Consider the following 25,509-nt stretch of genomic DNA (forward strand, 5'->3'; position numbering starts at 1 on the left):
CAAGAGAGTTCTGTCAGTCAGGGGACATTGACAAAAACAGTTTGTAAAGCTTCTCTATAATTCCCAAACTGTGGTATATAGTTTCCATGAGCCCTGACCTCAAGGTTGCTCTGTGTCTCAGGCTGTTTGGCTGTTCTAACAAAATATCATAAACTGGGTGGGGGTGGCTTGTAAGCAACAGAAATTTATTTCTAACAGTTCTGGAGGTTGGCAAGTCTGGGATTGAGATAGCAGCAGATTCGCTGTCTGGTGAGAGCCAGCTTCCTTATTGATGACCATCTTCTCATTGTAACCTTACATGGCAGAAAGGGCAGGCTAGCTCTCTCTATAAGGGCACTAATTTCGCTCATGAGGGCCCTGCCATCATGATTTAATCTCCTCCGAAAGGCCCTGCCTCCTAATACCACCACTGTGGGGGGCAGGATTTCAACATACGCATTTTGGAGGAACGCTACTTTCAGACCATAGCCTTCTGCCTCTTGCCTTTCTCTTGTTGAAGGCTGATTGCTCAACATTTCCATTTTCTTTGAGGCCTGGCAAAGAGGCCGAGAGAAGAGTTTCTCTTATGTCTTTATCACTCAAGATCTCACTATCATACAATGGAGTTATTACGGCCTCTCCCCAACCCTTCTTTCTGTTCCTCACCAAGGCCAGGTTATGACCTAGAAAGGGCAACTCTCTCCTCTTCTCTCTTCCCAGTCTCCTCCCCCTCTCCTTACCCCAGTTCCTCCATAGCTTCAACTCCATGTCTCATTTCAACAAGAACAACAGACTGTACATTTGACCTCCTGCCAAATGTGCCCGTTCATGACCATAGGCTCGTAGAAAGGAAGGCACGAGGGCGTCTTGCCTCAATGGCTTCCTCCTCCCTTTCTGACCTAACAAAGCGTTCCTGTTCTGTGACTCCCTGATGGGCATGGGCTTATAATGTCCCTGTTTGTCATCCTTGTTCTTTCTTCTTTTTTGCCCTAATCCTTCTCTGCGTTGTCTGGACCTCTCTAAGCCTCCCCAAGCCTCCTTCATTAACGGGGAGTTCATCCCAGCACCTGCTTCAGCAACTGGCACATGGTAGGTGCTCAATAACTATAAATTCCCAGACTCTTTTACTCCACCATTTTTCCTGTATCTTCCCAACCCTTCTCTCTCACGCTCTCTGCGTCTCCTTTCACTCTTAAAGTACATCTAGGAAGAATCTAGGCGAAGAAAATAAAAGCGAAAACTAAAGTGCATTCAAAACAGCATAATTTTATTTTCTAAACAAACAATAAAACACATAATGTGTGCTTTTTTGTAAATGGTTTTACAGATGACGATGGTAATCTAATAAGTGTTTGTAAGACAAATAATTGTTTTTTCACAGCCTTCTACTCCTTGAGCATTTAAACTTCCTACAAAGCATTCTCTACCACCAACAACCAGCACGGAATTAGTTTTGGGTGTTTAAGGTTGGATTTGTTGTATAGCATTTTGGGGACTGATATTGACAGGTCAAGGTGGTGAAATATTTCTTTTTCAGGTAGTGTTGTTGTTGAAGTATGAGTCAGTTGGGTGAACGTGGGCAGAGACTGACTGACAGCTGGATATGCATGCCTGTGGCAAACTCTCTGGGGGACAGAAGGTGAAGGATACAGACCTAGTGTACAGAGACCGCCTTCTTAATTCCAGACAGCAAGATCCACTGGGTCTCTGGACCATCAGCAAGACCCAATCCACCGAGATCAGGAATTAGAAACAGGCAACATCATTCTAAAAAAAAAAAATGTAAACCAAAAAGGAGCCAGCCCAGTGGAATAGTAGTTGGTTTTGAATGCTCCACTTCAGCAGCCCAGTGTTCACGGGTTCAGATCCTGGACATGGACCTACATACCACTCATCAAGCCATGCTGTGGTGGCATCCCACACACAAAATGGAGGTAGATTGACATCGGTGTTAGGTGAGCCACAATCTTCCTCACCAAAAAAAAAAAAAAAGTAAACCAAAAAGCTACACTATGAATTTTTTAAATGGTACAAATTATGTGTGACCATTGTAGAAACATTAGAAAATATAGCCAGGGAATTAACACATAGAAATTATCCATGATTTCACTACCCAGAAATAATCACTCTTAACATTTTGATATATATCTAGTTTTATTTTCAATGTGTACATATATTTTACATATTCACCTACAAATGGGGACATCTTACAATTCTCTTGTATATTCTTTTTAATTTCTGCTTACACTGTCCTGTGACCAAAGATTATACATCCAAAGCAAAAGTTTAAATGGGTGCATGGTATTCCATTGTATGGATGGTCTCTAAGCTAATTAACCTACTATCTATTTAATCTTCTAAGTTGTTTTCAATTTTTTCACTATTATAAATAATGTTGTAGTGAACATCCTTGCACATACTTCTTTGACATTTGTCTGACTATATTCTTGAGATAACTTTCTAAAAAGGGAATTTCTAGGTCAAATGGCATGCCTATATTTAGAGCTTAGATACATATTGCAACCATACCCTCCAGAAAGTTTCAATCAATTTATAGTTCTACCAGCAATCATGTTGGATTTTTCTGAGCAAAGTTTTCAGGCCAAGCTCAATTCTAAGGAATTTGAGAATCACTTGCTGCTAAATATCACAAGGTGGTTTGATATGTGCAAAATGGAAAATACTCTTGTTCATACAAGGCTCTTCTTTAATGCTGTGACTGAGGTCATTTCTAGCATAAAAAAAAGAGTATCCTTGTATACATAAGCATAATTACATTGATCATGAAAGCAACCAAAACCCAACAGTTTTCAAACTGTTTAATAGATAAACCCAGTACAAGAATACCTGGTCAGAAAAATAAGTCATCAACTGTAAGTGTATTCGTTTTTATTGCTGCATAACAAATTACCACATATAGAGTGACTTAGAACAACACACACTTGCTATCTCACAGTTTATGTAGGTCAGGAGTCTGCGCACATTTTATTTGAGTCTTCTTAAAGGCTGCAATCAAGATGTTGGCCAGGGCCAGGTTCTCATCTGGAGACTCAACTGGGGAAAGGCATGCTTCCAAGCTCATTTTGCTTCCTGGCATTATTCATTTTCTAGTAGCTGTGGGACTCGTAGAAGCTGGTTCTTTAAAGCCAGCAAGGAGAGCCAGACTCTAGAGTGCATCTGCTAGCAAGACAGAGTCTTATAGAATGTACTATAATCATGGGAGTTATATCCCATCCACTTTGCCATATAACATAACATAATTCAGAGAGTGGCATCTTCTCGCTTTGTCATATCCTATTGGTTAGAAGCAAGTCACAAGTCCTAACTACACTCTAGAGGAGGGGATTATACAAGGGCGTGAACACGGGGAGGCAGGGATCACGAGGGCCACCTTAAAGTCTATTCACCGTAGTAAACAACTCTGAAATCTCCCTCCTTAAAGTGCTGTCTACTTGAGTAATCAAGGAAGCTGAAGACTTGGGAAAATGTAAAATATGAAACTCACTGACCTAAAAGTATTCGTTTTGCGTCTCTCATTTCAGCTGGAGGTGGCTAACACAGCACTGTATAAACAAGCCTTGGCTCCAGATAAATGTGGCATCTTCAAAGGTGTACCCTGGAGCATGTGTTTTATGTTTTCCTGGGAATTCAGTTCTACATCCTATGACTAAGTAATTTTCTCCCAATTTTGTCTTGTGGAATGAGGTGGCTTATTCCCAAACCCATGTCACGATGACCACAGTTGAGACATTTTCCATGTGAAATTGTGCTAGCTATTCTGTGTCTGTAATTACTATGTCTCCCCCAAGACCCAGCCATGAGTCTCCACAGCCTTTTAAAATATTTTAAAAATACAAAGGGAGGCAGGCAGTTAAAAATATTCTTTAAAGAAGTAATATAAATTATATTATTAAAAATGAGCACTAGAGGCATTCCCTATTGATATCCGCATTTTTATCTTCCTTTTTAAACCTCTAGGGAGAGTTTATGTTCTATATTTCATACCTTCCCTTTAGTCCAGTTAATCATTGCCTTAATTGCAACGTAACTGTAATATAGCATTTTCTTAGGAAAACATTGTGCACTTAATGTGCCTTCTCATCACTGTTCATAATTAACATCATTTGAGATTGCATCAAAACCTTGGAGGGAAGGAAAGGGAAGAAGAGTTCTTAAAGCACTTAACCCTTAGTCCTCTCTCTTCCTCTGACTGGTCCCCTTCCCAGACCTGCATTTAGGGAAAAAAACCAGTGATGGTCCATGGGTGAATACAATAAATGATTGGGAAGGATCGTCAGCTTCAGTCACACAATGAATACTGCAGAGATTTCAAAGGCTTGAGTTCTATGTAACTGCTCTATTAATCAAATTATTCCTTCAAAGGGAACAAAAGTTAAATTTTGCATGTGTACAGTGAAGATGGAGATGGTGGGATAAAAATGGTTAATGCCTGGTGCTCAGAGCTTATTCTCTTCCCCTCGCCTGCTTAGCTTCTTGCCTTGCCCCGTTCCCTAAGGAAGGGAAAAGCTTTACAGTCAGATTCCCCAAAGAAAAGCCAACAGGGAAGTAGAAGTACATTCCCCAGGGGGCCGGGGCTAGAGGGAGAGTGGATCTGTCCAGGGACTGTGTTTTGGGAATTGAGCTCTTTGTTGACAAGGGAGATGAAAGAGGAACTAAGAAGGGAAACAGAATGTGCTTGGATAAAAGGGTGTTTTGGAGCCAGGAACAGGGTTGAGCGGAAGCTAGAGAATAGGGCAGGGCAGGGGATTTTAGTGACACTTGCTCTAGACCTTATGCTCAGACTCTCTTAAATGTTAAGGGAATTGATAATGAGGACTAGCGTTCCTGTTTAGAATGTTGTACCATTACAACCCCCCATAAGCATGTATTAGTTTCCTAGAGCTGCGGTAACAAAGTACCACAAACCACATAGCTTAAAACAACAGAATTGTATTCTCTTGCAGTTCTAGAGGCTGGAAGTTCAAGCCATGTGTCCGCCATGCTCCCTCAGGAACATGTAAGGGAATCCTTCTTTGCCTCCTCCTTCTGGCAGTTGCAGAAATCCTTGGCGGTTCCTTGGCTTGCAAAAGCATCATTATATTCTTTGCCTCTGTCATCACATGTGTTGTGTGTGTGTGTATGGGGTGGTGTTCTCTGTGTCATGTCCTCTTACTACAAGGACATCAGTCATATTGGTTTAGGGACCACTAGCCCAGAATGACCTCATCTTAACTAATTACATCTGCAAAGACTCTATTTCCAAATAAGAGCACATTCTGAGGTTCCAGGTGAATGTGAATTTTGGGGGGACACTATTCAACTCAGTACAAAATAGAACATAGAACATAGAGAAATACACACATAGACACAACTAAAACTACAAGCCAATCAGATTTAATCTTTATTCTCTAATGAATTAGACTTGGAAACAAAGCCAGTGGAATTCTGCTTGGGGACGGAATTGATCTGAAACCTTCAACTTCTCTATTACTTTCTTAGCCAACAGACCTCATTTCAAGCAATATGCTATACCTTTCTGTTGACCCCGTTCTCCAAACCACCCCTTTCCTGTACATCATACATACGCGCGCACACCACTGCGAGCAGGAGAAAGGAGGTCTTGATGGCTGTCTTCACCTGCCACCTCCAGCTCCTGCAGACAAAGCGCTTTGCTTCCCTTGTTTTGGAGAAGCAGGACATTGGCCCCATCGGTGTCCAGCATCACACAGAGCTAGAGTTTCTGAAATGCACGTATCTCAGAGTTGGCCAGAAACAGCACTAGGAGGACTAAAAGACCAGGGGCCACTGGGCTATCTTGTTTTGAGGGCACAGGAAAGTGGAAAGGGTACCATGACACTGGGATACTGCTCCAGTAGATGACTCTCTACTCCTCTAGCTGGTGAGGTCTTACAAGAACCTCACCCACCAAGTGCCAGAAGACGTCCTGGGCCGTATTTTGCCCAAGCAAGGGGTCTGCATGATTCAGGATGGGTAGAGTCCAGTCTCAGGCTTACTCGCACTAGACTCAGTAGGCGAAGAGATCACGGCTTCTTAACTTTCTATAGCTGACCCAATTTTCCTCAAGTGTCTCCTGACCCCCACCCCACTGACTAATGAGGGGTGTGGGTAGAACTGAATTTTAGTCCAATCTGAGAGACTCAGGCTATTCCAGTAAACAGTCTCTTTTGAGTGAGTCATCTTTTCCAATTTACATCACTCTCCCTGTTCCTCTCCAATATGGTATCTGGGCATGTGGAAATCTCAAAGGCTTTGGCCCACCGTGGGAGGCGGAGGCCCCCCGAGTTGTGCCGCTCCATAGCTATGAGCTAGCTGATGTCTGTGGGGGTGGTTGGTCTGCTGTTAGCCCAGGCTTTTCAGAAGAGTTTCACTGCTGAAGTGTGCAGCTGGGGCACTTGTGGTCTGCTTTCTCCTGGCTTGGACAGGGCTCAAGGTCCTCCCTGCTGACTCAGCCCCACCACAGCCCTCACTGGCACTCTAGCTGGGACTCCCTCTCAGGCCTCAGCTTGGTGGAGGGACCTACCCCACATCCCAGCAAGGCCATATGCCCCCTAGGGCCAGGGCAGGTACTGGAGGACCCTCAAGAAGACAAAGCCTTATGATTCTGGTTGTCCCGTTCTGAGCAACTCCGCCTATCTTTAATTATTCTCAACTACATCCTTTGCCCAGGACCAGGACAGGAGCCTGAGAATGACGTGAAGGAGATAATGCATTGCCACGTGGCCCTGGCTAGCTCATCTCTCTGAACCATGAGGCAGGGCAGAGACTGGTGATGGAGTAAAAGCTAAATGCAAAAAAGGAAAACAATAAGAATCTTGAGAGAAAGCCATTGTGCCCCCAACCTACTTCCAATATTACTGTGTGAAAATGTAGTCCATAATATTTGGGGTGGGGTGGGGGCAAAGTGTGGCAGTGAAAAGACAAGTCAGAGATGAAGCATTAAGCTCTAGACCAGTGCTATCCAACAGAACTCTGCAATGACAGACATATTCTTTACCTGTCCTCTCCACCACGGTAGCCATTAGCCGCATGTGGCTACTGAGCACTTAAAATGTGGCTAGCGCTACTAAGGATCTGAATTTGCAATTTAATTTTATTTTAATTAATTTAAAGCTAAATTTAAATAACCACATGTGGCTAGTGGCTACCACGGTAAACAGTCCAACTCTACACCTTAACCTTTATGTATTCGAACCACTTGGCATTCTGGTGAAGCTCATGGACTCTTTCTCTTACTAATATATAAAATACATAGGATTACAATGGAAACCAATTAATTTGATATTTACATTATTTAATTTTTAACTAAAATCTTTAAATTTTTAAAAATTTTAGTGATCTAGCATTCTATATACTTTTTTGTTAATGCATTAAGTATCAGTCTAGGAGTGAGCCTAATCACCATAACTGTGCAGTAGTGAGGAACATAAATACTATTTTGAGATATCTGATACAATGTGATGTGATGTGGAAATATCTAGGATTTGTATTGGTGATAAAGTCACATGTACTGTTAATACTACTGTGCTTTGGGTTCAGTTAGAAGTTAATGAAAATAAACGTGTAAATTTTTTCTCGAAATTACAAACCCCTGAATTCTCTTCACAGACCTGTTGGGGATACATGGACCCAGACTAAAAATCCTGCTCTAGACGTATGTAAACAAGGCAGGTTGACGAGTAGGGTTAATGCATTCAAGAACTATTTATGGAATGCCTATTACAGGCCAGGTACTGTTCTAGATACTGGGGTTGCAGGTGTGAATAAGACAGACAAAGCCGGAGTTTTCCACAAGTTTCTATTTCAGTGGAAGAGAAAGACGATGAATCAATGATCAGATAATTTTGGCTGGTAGTAAGTGTTATGAAGAAAATATAACAGTGATCTGGTAGAAAGTGATTCGGAGGGAGAGTGGCTATTTTAGATTGAGTAATCAGTGAGGTGTCTTGAGAAAGTGACATTTGACTTGAGGCTTGAATGAAAGGATCCAGCCATGCAAAACCTTGAGACACACCATCTGAGTTTGGGAACAGCAAACATAAAGGCCCTAGAGTTCAAAGCAGTTGGTGTGATTGGGCAGCATAATCAACAAGAGAGAACACCATAGAACTGAGGTCAGAGAGAGGGAGAGGGCCGAAGTCAGTGCTGGAATTTGTGAGTTGTCATCATAGATGGCAGGAGATTTAGATTTTATTCTAAATCCACTTAAAGTAAAAGGTGGATGACATGACCCTTGGGGTGAAGAATGGATTAAATGAGGAAGTGAGCAAGGAGTGCATGCAGGAGGCTCTTGCAGTTTAACTGCGAGATGCTGGCGCTAGTGACCACGGAGGCCGTAGCGCAGATGGGGAAAAGTGAATGAATTTAGGACGCATTTCCAGTGGAGGTGCTAAGCTGTAATTAGGGAGTGTGGAATAAAGAAAGCAGTCCCCATGACTCGGGGCAGTGTGATTTACCAAGATGGGAGAGTTGTGGGGGAGGTAGATTTGGGGAAGAATCAAGACATATTTTAGTTTTATTAATGCCTTTTAGGTATTGAAGTAGAGATGGTTGAATGTGTGAATCTGAAGCTCAATGGTGAAGTCAAGACTAGTGCTGTAAGTGTTGGATTCACCATCATAGAGATGGTATTTAAGCCATGGGATTGAGTGAGATCAACCAAGAACAGTGTTCACAGGAAAAAGAAAGGGCTGGCTCTGAGTCCTAGGGAAATTGAGTATTTAGGATTAGTTTTTCCATCATTTATTGTGCACCCTTTTTTGGTCTGTGCTTTCAGGTTGATATGTGCTTCCGAAAGGACTAAAGTGTCTCTAATCAAAAATACCTCCTCTGCTGATCTGGTAAATGGACTGGGGGTTAAGATGATGACCTCACAATGGCTTCTGATAAAATACAATTGTCCTATTTGCAATGACCCATTACCATACATTCCCATAAGTAACATCACAATGATGCTTCTACGGGGTATTTGCCATTCTCTTTTGGTGGGTCCAGCATGTTTGAAGCTCCTTCCTGCATTGGGAGAATACCCCACTTTATGCGTCTCCCCTTCCTCTGTAGATTTCCCAGGGTATAGGCAGGTGATTGGGTCTCTAGCAAGGAGATATGCTCACCCCAGACATTGAGCAGGAAGCCAGAGAGGTGAGGTGGCAGATACTGAACCCAATCCATTCTGGAGAAGGTAGTTGCAGCCACATTCACTCCAGAGTCAGGAGTGGTAGAGGTCGTAGTAGTTGTGTCCAGTGTCCTAGCAGTGTCAGTGATACAAACCGTAGTGCCTTTGCACGTGGTGGAAGACAAGCATTTCCACTGGAGCTGTCTGTGGAGTCATCTGGAGCTTTCTTTCTTAGAACACATTCTCTATCTCTTGCTGGCCTTTCTGGAGATTCTATGAGCTATTATCCTTTAATAAATTCCTTGTCTGTTAAGCCAGTGTCGATGTTTGGATTTCCCAAGAAACAGTCAGACAGAGATTTATGTGCAAGAAAGTTTTAGGGGGCATGTCCTCAGGATCAACATCGTGAAGGGTGAGGGACACAGAGGAAGAACTTGAACTGTGATGTGGTTACAGTAGTATCCTCATCTGATCCCATGGGGTGCTCTAGAGCTGGGGGAGCCCTTCAGAGTTGCCCTGAAGAGAGCTGGAATTTTTTTACCCCTACTCCCCCGTCACTGGGCACAGGCTGCCCTGGGGTGGGGCATGTCCTCAGGCAAGATGACTCTCAGATTGAGAGCCATTCCTGGCCAGGGATGCAGTGGAAATCTGCCAGCCACCAGTACTCCCAGTCTCCACAACGAACTTTACAGTGTGCAAATCCACATTCCCCTGGAATCTAATAATAATCCACCTATTTTCTTCACAATTAGAATGAGAAACTGAGAGTCAGTCACAGCAAATAAACTGATAGAAAGTGGTGGAGGTGAAACTCAAGGCCTAATCTTATGATTCCAACTCCTGTTTCTTTGCCTGCTCTCTACCAAACATTGCAGGGAACACACAAACCTCAGGAACAGACAATCTATCCAAGAACTAGAGAAGGGGCGGGGCAGTTTTAGATTTTGAGGCACATCTGTTTTGGAGCTTTCCTCGAGCTCAGGTTTAGCTAGATTTGGGACCATGGAGTCCACTTGGAACCACCATTTGTGAAGGAGTCTTACCTTCTACTCCCGTGGGGGGAAAAAAAAGGCCACTTAACAGCAACCAAAGCCCCATGTTGGATATTATTTGTTGACATGAGCATCTATTCCTACCTTTGCTTATGTTCCCTCCCAGCGTCTGGAAGGCAGCCCGGGTTCTGGGTGAGATTTAAGTTCTGCCAGTGAAATGCACTTCCATGATATTTGGAAGGCAGAAGAGGGATGCAGACTGTTTTCCCACCACTGGGAGAGACGACTAGCAAGCACTGACAAGAGGGGTAGCAGCAGCTGGACTCCATTCACTGCCTGGTCACCAGAGACAGGAACAGAGGAGGCAGGAACAGAGGAGGCAGGAGCAGCAGCAGCATTTTCCTGACCTCCAGCTTGTAGCTATGGTGGTTGGTCTTGAAACCAAAAAGTTAGGAGCTGTCCCCTAGTTTCTACTCCTCCATCCCTTCCAAAATTTTGTAAACACTTAATTTCCAGTATTAAGCCAATTTCTTTCTGCTTGAAATACTTACAGTGGTTTTCTTTTTCCTGTGCTGAACCTGATACAGCACCCCAAGCATGCAGCCAGAGTCACTGACTCTGCTTTCCACACCCACACACATGACACAATCAGAGAAAAAATGCTTTTTGTGTTGTTTTGTTTTGTTTTTACCAGGAGAGCAACACAGAATGAAAAATCCCTAAGTGTGAGATGATCCTGCAGGAAACCAGCGGCAATGGGCTGACTGGAGATTGCTTCTTGGACAAGATGGGCTTGGAGCCTTGTCTTGCTATCCAGATTGTAATATTCAACCTTTCCAACCATGATGCTTGTGGCCAGCTTAGACCTATCCCCCACCTTTTCGATCTAACATCTATGGAGAGGGAAGGCATGAAATCCCACCAGGCGGTCAGGACACTTCCTAGCCCACTGTGTTGACAAGATGCTTCTCTAATAAAGCAGATATGCAGGAGCCCATGGCCGTTGGCAACTGGGCAAGTGTCAGCTAAAGTTGGAGGCGCCAAAAGCACGGTGAACAAAAGAAGAGCGCTTTATGGTCCCCAGGAATCCCTCCCCCAAGGAACGGAGAAGAGCAGTAGACTTTTGGAAATTAAGAGTCATTGGCTTTGTAGCAAACAAAAGCAAAAAGGCTCTTTTCAAACATAGGTGTCATTTTTAGAAGAGGACAGAGCCAAAGCTGCCAAGAGTCTGTAAGCCCCGCAAATTCAAGCATGAAATGGATATTCAAGGATAGCTTGCCCACAAATGCAGAGCCGGGGACACAGAAGATGCTATGAAATTATCGGCTGCATGATACACAATGTAAGAAGGGATTAAAGTAATGTGCAGGCACCTTTCATTTTTAACAAGAATCATTAAAATATCCAGTTTCTACTTCATAAGGCTGTTTCCATGTTCCAGGCAACAGCTGGTCCCACTTTATTGCTGTGGGTACAATGAGTTCTAGTAAATCCCGTGTAATAGATGTATTCATATGCTCTGTTCTTTTAACAATCTTCTTAATTAGGGTGCTGTCCTTCCAAGCAAAGCATTTATATAGTTATTTTATTGCATTTGAATACAGTGTTAGCTTCAATGGACTGAATATAATTTTATGGGTTTTTTAAAACATTGTTTTACAATGAAGGGAATTTATTTTATCATCAGTATGGAGTTATTCCCATGGATATTTAAAAGCCATTGGTACAGAGGTTTATGAATCTCTGTTGAGAAAGAAAGATCCTAAAGAGGTAGTAGACAGTTGTAGTTTGGCCACTTATTAGCTTAACTTTTTTGAACCTTAATGGTCTTATCTATTAAATAGGTCAATATCTTCCTTGCCTACCTCATAGAGTAATTGCAAACACCAAATAAAATGTTATACTTGAAAGGGCTTTATAAAGCATCAAGACTTAGGTGCATTTCAAGGGCCGTTACCCTCCCCATGGAAGCTCCTGACCTCACACCCTGTGTGGAGATAGTGCTGGTGCTTCAGTTGTAGAGGCATTAAGGTAGCCTTAGACTTTCAGGATGCATGGGTGAGGAACTGCAGAGAGAGCTCTGATTGTTTAGAAAAGATGATGGAAGATAACCAGAGCTGCGAGCCTCAGGCATTTTGGGACTGAGGGACAGCAGCGGACAGATGTGGGGTTGATTAGGTGCTAGCTATGGGTACCCACTGATACCTAAGTCTGTGTCTCCTCTCCATTATACCAAGTTATTTTCCAGGCCTCCACACATCCAGCCTCACCCAAAAACCCATTCTTACCTACATGAGCGTTCCAACAAACAATTCTTCATTTAAACAAAGGAATGTTCTGGAAAATTCTTTCTGTACCCTACAGCACTAAGGTTCCATTTATTGGGCTCAGATGTCCTAATCCTCCTTTACATGTTGACAAAGTGGAACTTGGCTGACTTCAGATTTCAGCTACCCATGCACATACAATTAGATATATCCTCAGCAAGGTAATTTTCAAATTTGAAAGACAAGGATTTGTGAAACAGGCCCTAATGTCTTTTGAATAATACTACATCACCAGTACTCCAATATCAATCTACATCATTTTCTTTATCATTATGCATCATAGAAGCAATGGAATATTAGTTACCTTTCAAATCACAGGGTGAAATCCATTGTGTTGTCCGCAAAACATTCAATAAGAAAATTCAACTATTTTAAGCCCAGCTATTTTATCTACTTCTTTTAAATCTACCAAAGTTTCAGTGTATTCTCAAGTATATAAGGTTGGAGGCAGAAGTAGTCGAGTAGAAAGATCTGTGTTCGGAGTCAGAAAACATAGGTTTCAACCTATTTCTAAGAATTAGTAGCTGAAGAAATTTGAGCAGGTTACTCTATCTCTCTGGGCCTCAGTTTGCCAAGCTCTTAAAATGAACATGACGACATCGACTTTACAAGGCAAGGATCAAATGAGATACTGTGGATGAAAGAGCTTTGAAAAAATTGAAGTTAGAACCTTTCTTTATTATGTGTTGTAGTCATGGACAAATGTCCTTATTTATTGGTATCTCATTGATATTGGAAAATTTAAAATGTATTCTTACCTCAAATACTTATTTACAAACTCCTTAGCTGAAGATCCAGGTTAGAAGCTATCCTTTCCTCCTTGGCTCCCCTGCCCTCTTCTCTAGTTGTAATATTCATTTATTTTTTTCTTCTGCTTTTTCTCCCCAAATCTCCGGCAGTACATATTTGTATATTCTAGTTGTGGGTCCTTCTAGTTGTGGCATGTGGGATGCTGCCTCAGTGTGGCCTGACGAGCAGTGCCATGTCTGCGCCCAGGATCCGAACCAGCGAAACCCTGGGCCACCAAAGAGGAGCACACAAACTTAACCACTTGGCCAGGGAGCCAGCCCCCCTAGTTGTGATATTTAATTTAATTGTGGTCATGCCCTTCTTGGCTGACCTCTCAATTAAAGATCAAAGCACAGGGTCTCACTGCCAATTTTAAATCCATCTAACTGCTATCCAGATATTGAGGCTTTGTATATCCCAACGTGATCCTGAGAATCTAAGTCAGAGGAAGAGTAAAGGGAATGTGGGGCAGTCTTGGAGCTCTGCGTGAATGAAGAAGAAGGTACAAGGGCTACAGCAAAGTGTAAAGACCGAGTGATTTTCCAAATCACAGTCTTCCTGAGTCCCAGGGTCCATTTGCCTATACAAGTCTAAAACTGAATACCAAACTCTTTCTTTTAATCTGATGGAGGGTGAAAGAAATGTTAATCTATTGATAAGTCTAGGAGGTAAGTAGAAAACAATGTGAAAGCATAGTTTCTATCAAATGAGACCTACTGTAGGCTAAGTATCTGTTGGGGTTTGTGGGGAGCCAATAATTAGCACCATTTTTTCTTGCCCATGCTCTGAACCAATTGAGAATTAAAACGAGAGGTCAAGGTAGGCAGAGAACCAAAACATCAACTTTATTATTGATAATGTTAAGAACGAGGCTAATAACTGTAAGTTAGTGGGCTTCCTAATACTTTCTAATATTTAAGAGCATGCTTTATATCTACAAGCAAATGAGCCTCCTCTCCTGTGGACTTACTCCATGTCTGAGAGCAATAGTGACTTATGCTCTCTGCAAGTGGGCTCCCTCCCAGGAGAAAGAGAAGGAGGAGCTCAGGAATGCAAGCCCAGAACCTCCTTTCCAACTTGCCCTGAGGAGGAATAAGAGATGAAGAGCAGAGAAAACCCCAGAATGTTATGCTAGTGGAAGTCCTTCCACACAGGCTGAAACATCAACTCTGGGAAAAGAAGCATTCCTCTATAATAGATCGACCTTCTTTCAGCCTGAAAGTAAATTCCTGTAAGAGGAGTTAACTCTGAAATCCAGAATATCACACAACTGTGCTTCTTAAAGATGATGACTTGGATGAAACATCCATATTTTAAGAATACTTATATACTGCAAAATATTTGGCTGCCACATGTTTCTTCTCCTTTCTTACAGTGCTTTCTTCTCTAGGCTATCTATCCTGCTAATTATAAAATCATCCATCACCTCGAGTCTAATAAGACAACAGTTGAAGAGCAATTGAAAACACAGAGATTGAGCAATGGCTGGTTTCCAGAACACAAAATCGACGCTACGAAACACTTTGCAAGATGGCATATTTCTTTTCTCCCTCAGCCTGGATTACTTCTTAGTGTTCCTAATTCTGCTGGCAAGAGTCCTGTTGAATTCAGGAAAACCATATGAAACCCATCCTGGGCGTTGCCAAAATAAATTGTTAATCATATCAGATGTAGCACCAAAGAGTGTTCCATCATAGTCAATTTTCTGTTTTGTAACTGTCCCCTTGGCTTCATTCAGGATCTGCCAAGAGGAAAGGAAGCCCATATTGTACATGCCACATCTCATTATCCACTGGAGGAGAGAGGACGGTGGGGAATGCTCATGGGGTCAAGGTGAGTGTACTCCTAACAGTAATAAGAGATGTTTATTACAGCCCAATTTCAAATATCCCTCTGGGGATATAAAGAGTTTGGGATCCACTACTATATGCATTACAGCTTGAGAGTATGAGAATCTCTTGAAGGTTCAATTTTCACAGAGTGGGGATGACCAGCAGGATTTCTGCCTGAGTGTTTCAAAAACGGCTTCTTTAAATACAAAGGTTGTATTAAATGACTGCAATTGTTTCCACTATCTGGTTCTATTAAATGGAACCAGCTCACCTGGCACTTAGTTATCTGGACTATTGCGTATTTCTCCATTATAGGAGAAAGAAAGAAGCAAATGACAACCAGGGTAGAAAGATCCAGATATTTTTTTTCTAATGGATCAAAAGCAGAATAGATCAGCAAAAACCAAAATCTGTCCTAGGGTAGCTCACATAGACACATCTCACCTAATCTCAATAGGCTTTTGGAAAACAAATTGAATCCCTTTGAATTGAATCTGCACCCCCACCACATACAGAGTATTCTACAGGTGTTAAAATGAGCACGCTGGGGGCTATGCGGGTCCTGACCATTAATTATGGTGTAGGACTTCTCTATTTACCAAGACAAGAAATGGACTGATAAGAAGGGGATTTTGTCCAGGCCTCAGATACACAGATAAATAAATTCTTCATCCTTCTTTGGGCTTCCATTTAACCAAATAGAACAGTTCAACTGCTTTGCAAAATAAAACACAAAGATTGCTGTGCTGTCATTCTTAAAAGCATGCCAGTTCTGGTGGCTCCCATCATACCTACTTCTAGATATACATTTTGATTTCGGTCTTAATAAGGCAAGTTCTATTCACCAAGCTTCATTTCCCATGACTCATTTAAACAGGGATTTATGCATGCTGATTTGTTCCAGTTTAGGCATCTCACTGCTCTTCTGAATTTGGACATGCACCTTACCTGAGCAGGGATCATGAGTGTAAGTCTAAAGTAGAATTGTCATGTTAGAAAATTTCTGACACTCTACGAAGTCAATTTAAGCTTACTGGCATACCCAGGGATTGGAGATATGACACCTGGAGGTGGTTAGCTGTTGTGTGAGGAGGAATTTATTTAGCAAACCCCAAAGGAAAATGCATCCCAGCAAAGGAGTGTGGATGGATACCACTTGGCTGTACTTTCACTGTGAAATTTCCGAATCTGAACTTTCAATCCACCAGCTCGGGTTCCAGCAATGGAGTTCCTGTGTGTGGAGGAGAGGAGGGAGAGAATAGACGGTGGACATTTTTCTGTGGAGAAGTTAAAAACAATAATAAAGCCGACAAAGAGATGGGCTACTTTGTATTATTACCATGTCCTGGACACTTCTCAACAATGTCAGAGATAAAATACATTTTCTCAAAAAGATCTTCCATTGGTTTAAGTTCTATACAAGTATTGCCATTACTGTTGAGTTTATAATATACAGGTAAGTCTCAAATTAGCACATTTTGCTGCTTATCCTTTAATGAACACTGTATTCTGCAGGGAAGTTAAATTGCAGAGCTCCCAGTGGTCAGCTGCCCTGACACACCAGATACAGCTACATGCACTATTTTGAAAGTCAGTCCATGGTTCAAAGAGTTGCAGATCCCTTTGGATGCAGTTCTGTCTCCACTCCCTGTGGCACAAAGTTCACTAAAAGAAAAATTTCACTGTTTGTGTCTCTCTCTAGCCATTATGCTTATTCATTTAATTTCATGATTTTCCCTGAAAATAATTTGCATTTGGGGAGGATGAGTCTTAAAAGATGACCCGTTCTGGGTATCAAATACACTAGGTATACCACTGGGTTCCAGGCAAAAATACACAGTGTTTCTATTCTGAAAAAGTACAAAAAGTGATCAAGGGGAAATAATGGTTTATTTGTGGATGAATATATGAATGGACAAATTCTGCTCCATTATAGCTTTTGAAGTAGCTTTTAAGAAAGATCTACAAAAAGGAGCAAAATGAAAACAAAACACAACAACTACAGGCAATTCAAGTTAGAATGAGGAGGCAGACTGGGGTAAAGAAGAGGAGCACATACGCATACTGTGAGTCTTCTGTGATTGCAAAGACTAAGCCTGTACTTTGGTTCTGAGCTTCCTGGTGGTCAGAGTGAATATGCAAGGGAAACCATATGCAATGACTGAAGTAATATAAGGTGACAGAGGCAAAGGAGCATTGACTGCAAGTACTCAACAAGCGTGTCCCTGGAGGTCCTACGATCCATAATCTGTGATCAAAGCTATGGATAATTAAGGCTAATTAATGAATAATTACAATAAAATGCAAAAATGTTGCTAGTGGTTCATACAGAATGGCCTGCTATCTGCAGGAGTTTGCTAACTTGATCGCAGAGTGAGAAGAAACCGAGAAGGGCTTGCAGACAAAGGGTATGGGCTATTCAAAAGTGCCGAGGAATCAAAGAAGACGCGAGTTTGAGAAGTACGAGCACTTCAGTGTGACTGGAATGGAGCACATAATTCAGGGTGCAGCAAGACTTGAGGCTGGGAGGCAGCATCCAGCTTTTGAAGGACAGCAGCCTAGCCAAACTATGGCCCTCGGGGCAATCTGGCTCCCTGTCTGTTTTTGTAAATAAAGTGTTATTGGAACATAGTCATGCCCACTCTTTTACATATTGCCAATGGCTGCTTTCTCATTCATTACTATGGCAAGGTTGAGTAGTGGACAGAGACCACATGGCCAGCCTAAAATCTTTACCATCTGGTCCTTTACAGAAAAAGTTTGGCAACATCTGATCTAGAACATACTAAGGCGTTTGAAGTTTATCCTATAGGTTAAAGGGAAACAGTGAAGGATTTTTAAAAGTTAGGAGAACTAGCAGGGTGCTCTTGGCAAGTCTACTTCACAAATACTAGTCTCAGTTCCTTAAAGGTAAAAATGATTTGACGTGCCCCCAAACCCATACACCTCAGGGAAGACAATGTCCTAGCAGAGTGCACGCAGGAGTTTCAAAGAAGAGTTGATTGTGTACCAATCTGCTTTAGATAATGAACTATTTAGTCACTGACTTCCCAAGCAGGGCAGATTTTTTTTTTTTTTTAAGATTATGATAGATTACAACCTTGTGAGATTTCAGTTGTACATTATTGTTAGTAATGTTGTGGGTACACCACTTCACCCCTTGTGCCCTCCCCCCACCTCCCCTTGTCCCTGGTAACCACCGATCAGTTCTCCATGTCTATATGTTAACTTCTACCTATAAGTGGGGTCATATAGAGTTCATCTTTCTCTGTCTGGCTTATTTCACTTAACATAATACCCTCAAGGTCCATCCATGTTGATGCGAATGGAGCAATTTGGTCCTTTTTTATGGCTGAGTAGTATTCCATTGTGTATATATACCATATCTTCTTTATCCAGTCATCAGTTTCTGGGCATGTAGGTTGGTTCCACATCTTGGCTATTGTAAATAATGCTGCAATGAACATAGGGGTGCATGGGATTCTTGGGATTGCTGATTTCAGGTTCTTAGGCTAGATACCCAGTAGTGGGATAGCTGGGTCATAGGGTATTTCTATTTTTAACTTTTTGAGAAATCTCCATACTGTTTTCCATAGTGGCTGCACTAGTTTGCATTCCCACCAACAGTGTATGAGGGTTCCTTTTTCTCTCCAACATTTGTCACTTTTGGTTTTGGATATTTTTGCCAATCTAACGGGTGTAAGGTGATATCTTAGTGTAGTTTTGATTTGCATTTCCCTGATGATTAGCGATGATGAACATCTTTTCATGTGTCTCTTGGCCATACTTATGTCTTCTTTGGAGAAATGTCTGTTCATGTCCTCTGCCCATTTTTTGATCGCTTTGTTTGTTTTTTTGTTGTTAAGCTGTGTGAGTTCTTTGTATATTATGGATATTAATCCCTTGTCGGATAAGTAGCTTGTAAATATTTTTTCCCAATTAGTGGGCTGTTTTTTTGTTTCAATCCTGTTTTCCCTTGCTTTGAAGAAACTCTTTAGTCTGATGAAGTCCCATTTGTTTATTCTTTCTATTGTTTCCCTCATCTGAGGAGTTACAGTGTCCGAAAAGATTCTTTTGAAACTTATGTCAAAGAGTGTACTGCCTATATTCTCTTCTAGAAGACTTATTGTTTCAGGCCTAATCTTTAAGTCTTTGATCCATTTTGAGTTTATTTTTGTGAATGGTGAAAAAGAATGATCGATTTTCATTCTTTTACATGTGGCTGTCCAGTTTTCCCAACACCATTTGTTGAAGAGACTTTCCAAGCAGAGCAGATTTTCAAAGCTTCAAATCTTCCAAGATTTGAATCGGGAGCAAGTTATCCACCAGCCTTCAGTTGAGACAGGCTCCAGGCAACCACATAAGTAGCTGAGACACTTTATTTGCTTAAGAGAATCATTTTGTGTGGCATCCGCATGTTCACGAGGCATATAGCATAGCGGTTAGAAGCACAGCAGTGGGGTCTGCTTCTCAGTCAAAGCCACCTATCAGCCATGTACCTTCAGAGGCAAGGCTCAGTTTCCTCATCTGTCAAATGCGGATAATAATAGCAGCAACCCTATAAAAAGGTTGTTGTGAAGATTAATGAGTTACACAGTTTCTATCACACAGTAAGTGCTCAATAAATATTCGTCATTCCTATTATAGGAAGCAGTTAGCTGGAGTTGAATCCTGGCTTTAGACATGACATTACATTATATGACATTACTTTACATTATATCTCACCACGTGACTTGCACATTTGAAAGTAAAATGAGAGATTCTCTTCTGTTCCGGCTACTTGACAGCTATAGAAACAAGGAAGTGGCTACAAACCACCAGAGAATGGGGTAGAAAACTGATATTTGAAAATAAAAGATAAATCTTTTTTTGATCGAAGACCCAGCTCCCAGTATTTGTCAGTTATATTAGTTCCCTAGGTCTTTAATAAACATTACCACAAACTGGGTGGCTTAAATCAATAGAAGTTTATTCTCTCACAGTTCAGGAGGCTGGAAGTCTGAAATCAAGGTGTTGGTTGGGCCCTACTCCCTCTAGGGGAGGAGGGGCTTGGGGGGAATCCTTCCTTGCCTGTTCCAGTTTCTGGTGGCTCCCAGCAATCCTTGGCATTCCTTGGCTTGTAGCTGCATCACTCCAATTTCCTCCTCTGTGGTCACATGACCTTATTCCCTGTGTGTATCTCTGTGTCTTCACACGACCTTCTTATAAGAATATCAGTTGGGAGCGGCCCCCTGGCCCAATGGTTAAGTTCTTGTGCTCCCGTTGGCGGCCCAGCGTTTCACTGGCCCAGGGTTTCACTGCTTGGGATCCTGGGTGCAGACACGGCACCACTCATCAAGCCGAGCTGAGGTCACATCCCACATAGCAGAATCAGAGGCACTCACAGCAAGAAGAGACAACTGTGTCCTGGGGGGACTTTGGGGAGAAGAAGAAGAAGAAAAAAAAGAAGATTGGCAACAGATAGGTCAGGCGCCAATCTTTAAAAAAAAAAGAAGAATACTAGTCGTTGGATTTAGGACATTCCCTAATCCAGTATGACCTCATCTTATGAATTATACATGGAAAGATCCTGCTTCTGGATAAGGTCACATTCTGAGGTTCTGGGTGGACGTGAATTTTGGGGGCCACTATCTAACCCAGTACAGTTATTTATGGTCACATTTTCCCAACCATAGCTTCAGGTCATCACTATCTTTTATATACTAGTCTTCTGATGTTGGCACCCTCTTGCTCTTGACTACACCTTGAAGCATAGCCACCTCTACAAGAGAAAGCTTCAGAAGCCCAGTTCTTCATTGCTTCACCTCTTCCTTGGCAAAGCAGAACACGAGTGGATAATTCTTTGCCTTGGGGCTATGCTTTGTCACTGGAACAATTTCCATTGGAAAATGTAATATTTTCTCCTAGAAAATACATTTCAAGTTGCAAACAATCAATTTAGAAACTATCTTAGGAATGCTGTCAGCTCGATGTTGAGAAATGCCTGCATCGTTAATAAGACATCAAGCGGGGTTTTGGACTGTCATCAGAGCCACAGCGGGAATCCAACTCTGCCATAATCCCTCCAGACATTGCTGGCTGTTTTATTTTGAAGAAATGAGTATCATTATTGGATGCAAAAATTTTATTTTGGGCAGACATATAAAATCAGTCCATTTATTAGACAAGATTATAACTTACATGCCAAGAATTTAAATATTAGATTTTTTAGTGTGGGTTCTTCTAAAATCAGAGCCTGTGGCAAGGTCTTTGGTCTAGGTAGTTTATTTAGGGGGTGATCCTGAGAAGTAGGAGTGAGGGAGCAAGGAGAGTGAGAGAGACAGACAGAAGGAAAACCCAAAATGAGATGCACACTCGAGGTCACTGCTGTGTGCAATGGAAGCTTAGTCCTCTAGGACTTTGCAGAATTGTAGAGAACACCTCCCCCAAATCCTCCCATTGAAAGACTGGAAGCTGGGGCATCCCCCTACCTCCTTCTCACCATCAGATGAGGACTGCCTCTGGGCCATTATCTCCTTCACACTTCTGACGTGTACCTACCTGGGAGCAGGCGCTGGGGCAGAACGTGCTTAAGACAGGTGCTGGCCGTATGTGATGAGAGTCTTCTCACCCACAGCTATAGCTTCAATCAGAGGTGGGGCCAAGGGAAGGTGACACAGGCACCAGAAGCATCTGCTATATTAGAATTCCTTCTTTCCATCAAGGACATGATCTTCATTGTGGTCATCACGTAAAAGCTAACTACCCTATGAATTAGGAATGGCACATTGCATATTCCTTTTACAAATAAAATGTAATTAAGATATTGTAACTTGAACATAATTTTGTAACATTGTATCAGCTAGGAGCAAGCAAGACTCTCATAGAAGTTTCTTAGCAAACTTGCCATCACATCTCAATAGCCAGAGTGTACCCATGTCCCTTCCCAGGAAAGGAGTCACCACATAAATCAGTCAGAATATTCCATCATTGATCTCCGAAGCGGAGATAAAGAAGATGACAAAGCAGGAAAGGAGCTTCTTTGAAAGATATTGGCTGTAACTCACTAATCAGTCTTAGCACCATCAAAAGGAGGATCAGGCAATGTGTATTTTATGACGTGATGTAGTACAAGTGCCTAGCATCTCCTATGAAGTATTCCTGCAAAACCTGAAATTGAACCTGAATGTTATCAAGTCTTCAGATCCAACTATCAGTTTAAAGGGAATACTGGGAGTAGAGGAACTAGCTAAACAATACCATCAGGGGAAAACCAGCTAAATCCAGGATAAGGACATTCTGTGGGATGAATGATCCAGTTTTCCCAACAAATCTGTGGCATGAAAAAAACATGGAGGGAGGGAGACTGCTGGAACAAAAGAGATTTAAGAGACATGACAATCAAAGGCAATAATGTGAGCTATTTTAGATCCTGATTCAAACAAGCCAACCATGAAATAACATTGCGACAAGGGAAATTCACATATGAACTGGATATTAAATGATATTAAGGACATTAGATGCTATTAATTCTTGCGGGTAACAATGGCATGGTGAGGTATTTATGAGAGAAATGACATGATGCCTGGTATTTTCTTTAAAATGCTCTAGGGAAAAAAAGTGGTGGAAGGGGATATGTAAAACAAGATTGATAAAATTGTTGATAATTTTTGAAGATGGGGATGTGTGCACCGGAGTTCATTTTACAATACCCTCCACTTCTGTCTACCTTTTTAAATTTCTATAATACATCATAAAAAATTAAACAAATACTGGTAGCTCACGGTATTTTTGAGGAGGGCCTAAGAACTAGACTCAAAGGTAAGCTCCCAACATCCAATTCTCCAAACTACACCCCAGAACCGGCCTGCCAGGAGACAGCCCCAGTGGCTCCACCCCACTGAGCACCAGAGCAAACTACTGCCCCCACTTGTGCCTCCTCTGCACCAGGAACTTGTCTTTGAAACCACAGAGAAACTGGTGTTTCTGACACTACTGCCACTGAAAGCCAAGACATCTCAATTAGGCCACTGAGCAGCAAAAGATGGAAACTCCACACACAGCCTGTCTCCTCACACTGCTCACTTCTGAGTTGAAGTCTTACAGGTGCATCTGATGGGTGGAGTCTATATTGTGTCCTAGCTGCAAGGGAGTCTGAATTTCAGTTCTGGCTTATACATTAGCAAGACAGAATTTATAATACAGTCATGTGCTGCCTTACGACATGTCAGTCAACAGCAGACTGCATATGCAACAGTGGTCCCATAATATTAGTACCACAGAGTTTAGGTGTGTAGCACGCTATACCATCTAGGTTTGTGTAAGTACATTCTATGATGTTCGCACGACAAAATCCTCTAACGATGCATTTCTCAGAATGTACCCCTGTCATTAGGTGGTGAATGACTGCAGCAGCATGTAGCATGTCCCAATTTTCCCCAAATATAGAAAGGTTATCCAAAAGACGATAGGCAGCCATGTCTGGAACAGATATCCACTATTTACTATGCCACAGTCACCATAGGTCAATTAAGATTTGCCCCTTGGGCCAGAGACTGACCCAGCCATCCCTGAAATATATGGATACCCCATTCCTGACTAATATAGAGTTCTGATGGCAAGGAAGAAAAGAGCAAAGGCAAGGAAGGCCATGCAGGGGATGGCTATGGGAAGGTACCCCACAGTGAGTGCCACAGATGTCAATGCATCAGCATGATACATATGAAAGTGACCCACTTTGGAAATCAGATTTCTATGCTACTGTATCGCTTTGTGTTATTTACTTGACTTCTCTGTCCTCAGGTCAAATAGCAGAGCTGGTTTAGATCAGTGGTCTTCCTCCCTCTCTCCCTTCTTCCCTTCCTTCCTTCTTTCCTTCCTTCCTTCCTGCCTTCCTACCTTCCTTCCTTCCTCCCCTCCACCTCTGAGGAAACTTAGGGAGCTCCACAGACTTTTCAAAAATTGCTGGACTAAGTGATATTTTACTGTTTTTTTCCCCAGTTTTATTCAGTGACTCCCCCTTGGACCACTTTATATTCCATACTTTGTTTTATATAAGTAGAGTAAAGTTTTCTATGAGAAGAGTAAAATAGACTAGGGGTCATAGCATAACTTGATCCAATAGTAAATTGGACATGGCTCAATTTACTCTGTCCCCACATTGTTTCCTGTGATGAATCATTTGTCTAGATCTCAGTTTTTCAGTCAGATGTTTGGGTCCCCAAGTTGTCAGGGTGTAGATCACATACATGCTCTGTTCAAGCTCTCAAATTAGAAACTGCTTAGGGAAGAGACTCTATCTTATTCCTCTTCATGTCTGTCAGTCTCCCAAAATGCCCTGCACAGAAACGATGCCTAGGAAATGTTGGCAGGTTATTTGATGATATACAAATGCAATTTTAATGTTCTGGGCAGTTTATATCCTCATAAATTGTCACTAGTACACTGGAGACTGAGCAGGGAGTGGGTTCTTTGGGGCTACAGGAGCACAGGGAGGGTCCTCACTTGAGGCCACTGACACGTGGAAGCCTTTTCAACACTCCTGAGGTGGGAAGTAAAGCTGCATCTCTTACCATCTCCCCCACCTCCCACCCTATCCCTTGGAACACTGGTTTTTAAACTCTTCCACCTATTTTCCCAGGTCATTTTCTTTTTGCTCCACCCACCTTCCATGAGAGGCCCAGGATAAGTCCTAGTTGGAATCAATGCAAAATTACATGGACAAAATTCAAAGAGAGGTTCTTCATCACTAGTGTTGATACGGCTAGCATTTTTCTTACAAGAATCAACCTGTCAGAAGAATTATGATGCCATGATGTCTCTTTGATGATCTTGCCCATCATAAAGAAGGGAGCAAAGGTTAAAAAAAACTACCTAACGTTCTGCAACAGGTGGTCCTTTCAAACACAATTCATTTCACACAGTATTCATCTGTTCTTGTAGTTGCCACAGACAAAGTAGCTTGTTAGTCCATCGTGTCTCTCCTCAGCCTTTCAAATCACATTGTGTTTCAGCAGGAAAATGTGTTTCAGTAGGAAAAGAGCTGAACCTTACTCTCTCCTATAAATTGTGTAATTGGAAAGCAATAAATTTAAAGATCTAAAAGGAAAAGAATAAAGACAGCGTCAAACAATGACTTTCTCTAATTAGTAACCATTTATGTCTCCCATTTGGTAAAGTGCTTTGCAAATGTAGTCACCTTTTAGTTTAAAGCATATTCATTTTGTGAGTAGAATACGATTTCATTTGTGAGAATGAGAATTAAGTGTGGCTTTTAATCAGCCTGGAGCTGTTTAGTACTAGGAGCTATTTAGCACTCCAGGAGCTCTAAAAATTATAGCTGTACCATGAAGAGTTTATTTGCTACAGTAGTTCAAAAATCTGATACCACTATAGAAACTAACTTTTTACTTGTTTCTGATCAGTAGAAAATTAAACTTGGAGAGCAAAAACGTATACACATACACACACGCATATAC

The 25,509-nt window shown here is 41.9% G+C and overlaps 1 protein-coding gene and 1 long non-coding RNA gene across 4 annotated transcripts in view; one reads left to right on the forward strand and one right to left on the reverse strand.

Annotated features, from left to right (window-relative positions):
* Positions 1–25,509, forward strand: part of LOC139082605 (uncharacterized) — a 254,082-nt gene that overhangs the window by 213,221 nt on the left and 15,352 nt on the right. For 2 of the 3 annotated variants that reach the window (XM_070615165.1, XM_070615164.1), the window contains exon 8: positions 14,611–15,053. The gene's annotated coding sequence lies outside the window, so the exon portion shown is untranslated. Of the gene's footprint in view, positions 1–14,610; positions 15,054–25,509 lie in introns of those variants that run through there. The other variant, XM_070615166.1, reaches the window with a different exon arrangement.
* Positions 16,132–25,509, reverse strand: part of LOC139082606 (uncharacterized) — a 64,403-nt gene continuing 55,025 nt past the window's right edge. The window contains exon 7 of the long non-coding RNA XR_011538804.1: positions 16,132–16,283. This is a non-coding gene — a long non-coding RNA (uncharacterized lncRNA). The remainder of the gene's footprint in view (positions 16,284–25,509) is intronic.

This window comes from Equus przewalskii, chromosome 3 (genome assembly GCF_037783145.1).
Source record: "Equus przewalskii isolate Varuska chromosome 3, EquPr2, whole genome shotgun sequence".
NCBI classification, from domain to species: domain Eukaryota; kingdom Metazoa; phylum Chordata; class Mammalia; order Perissodactyla; family Equidae; genus Equus; species Equus przewalskii.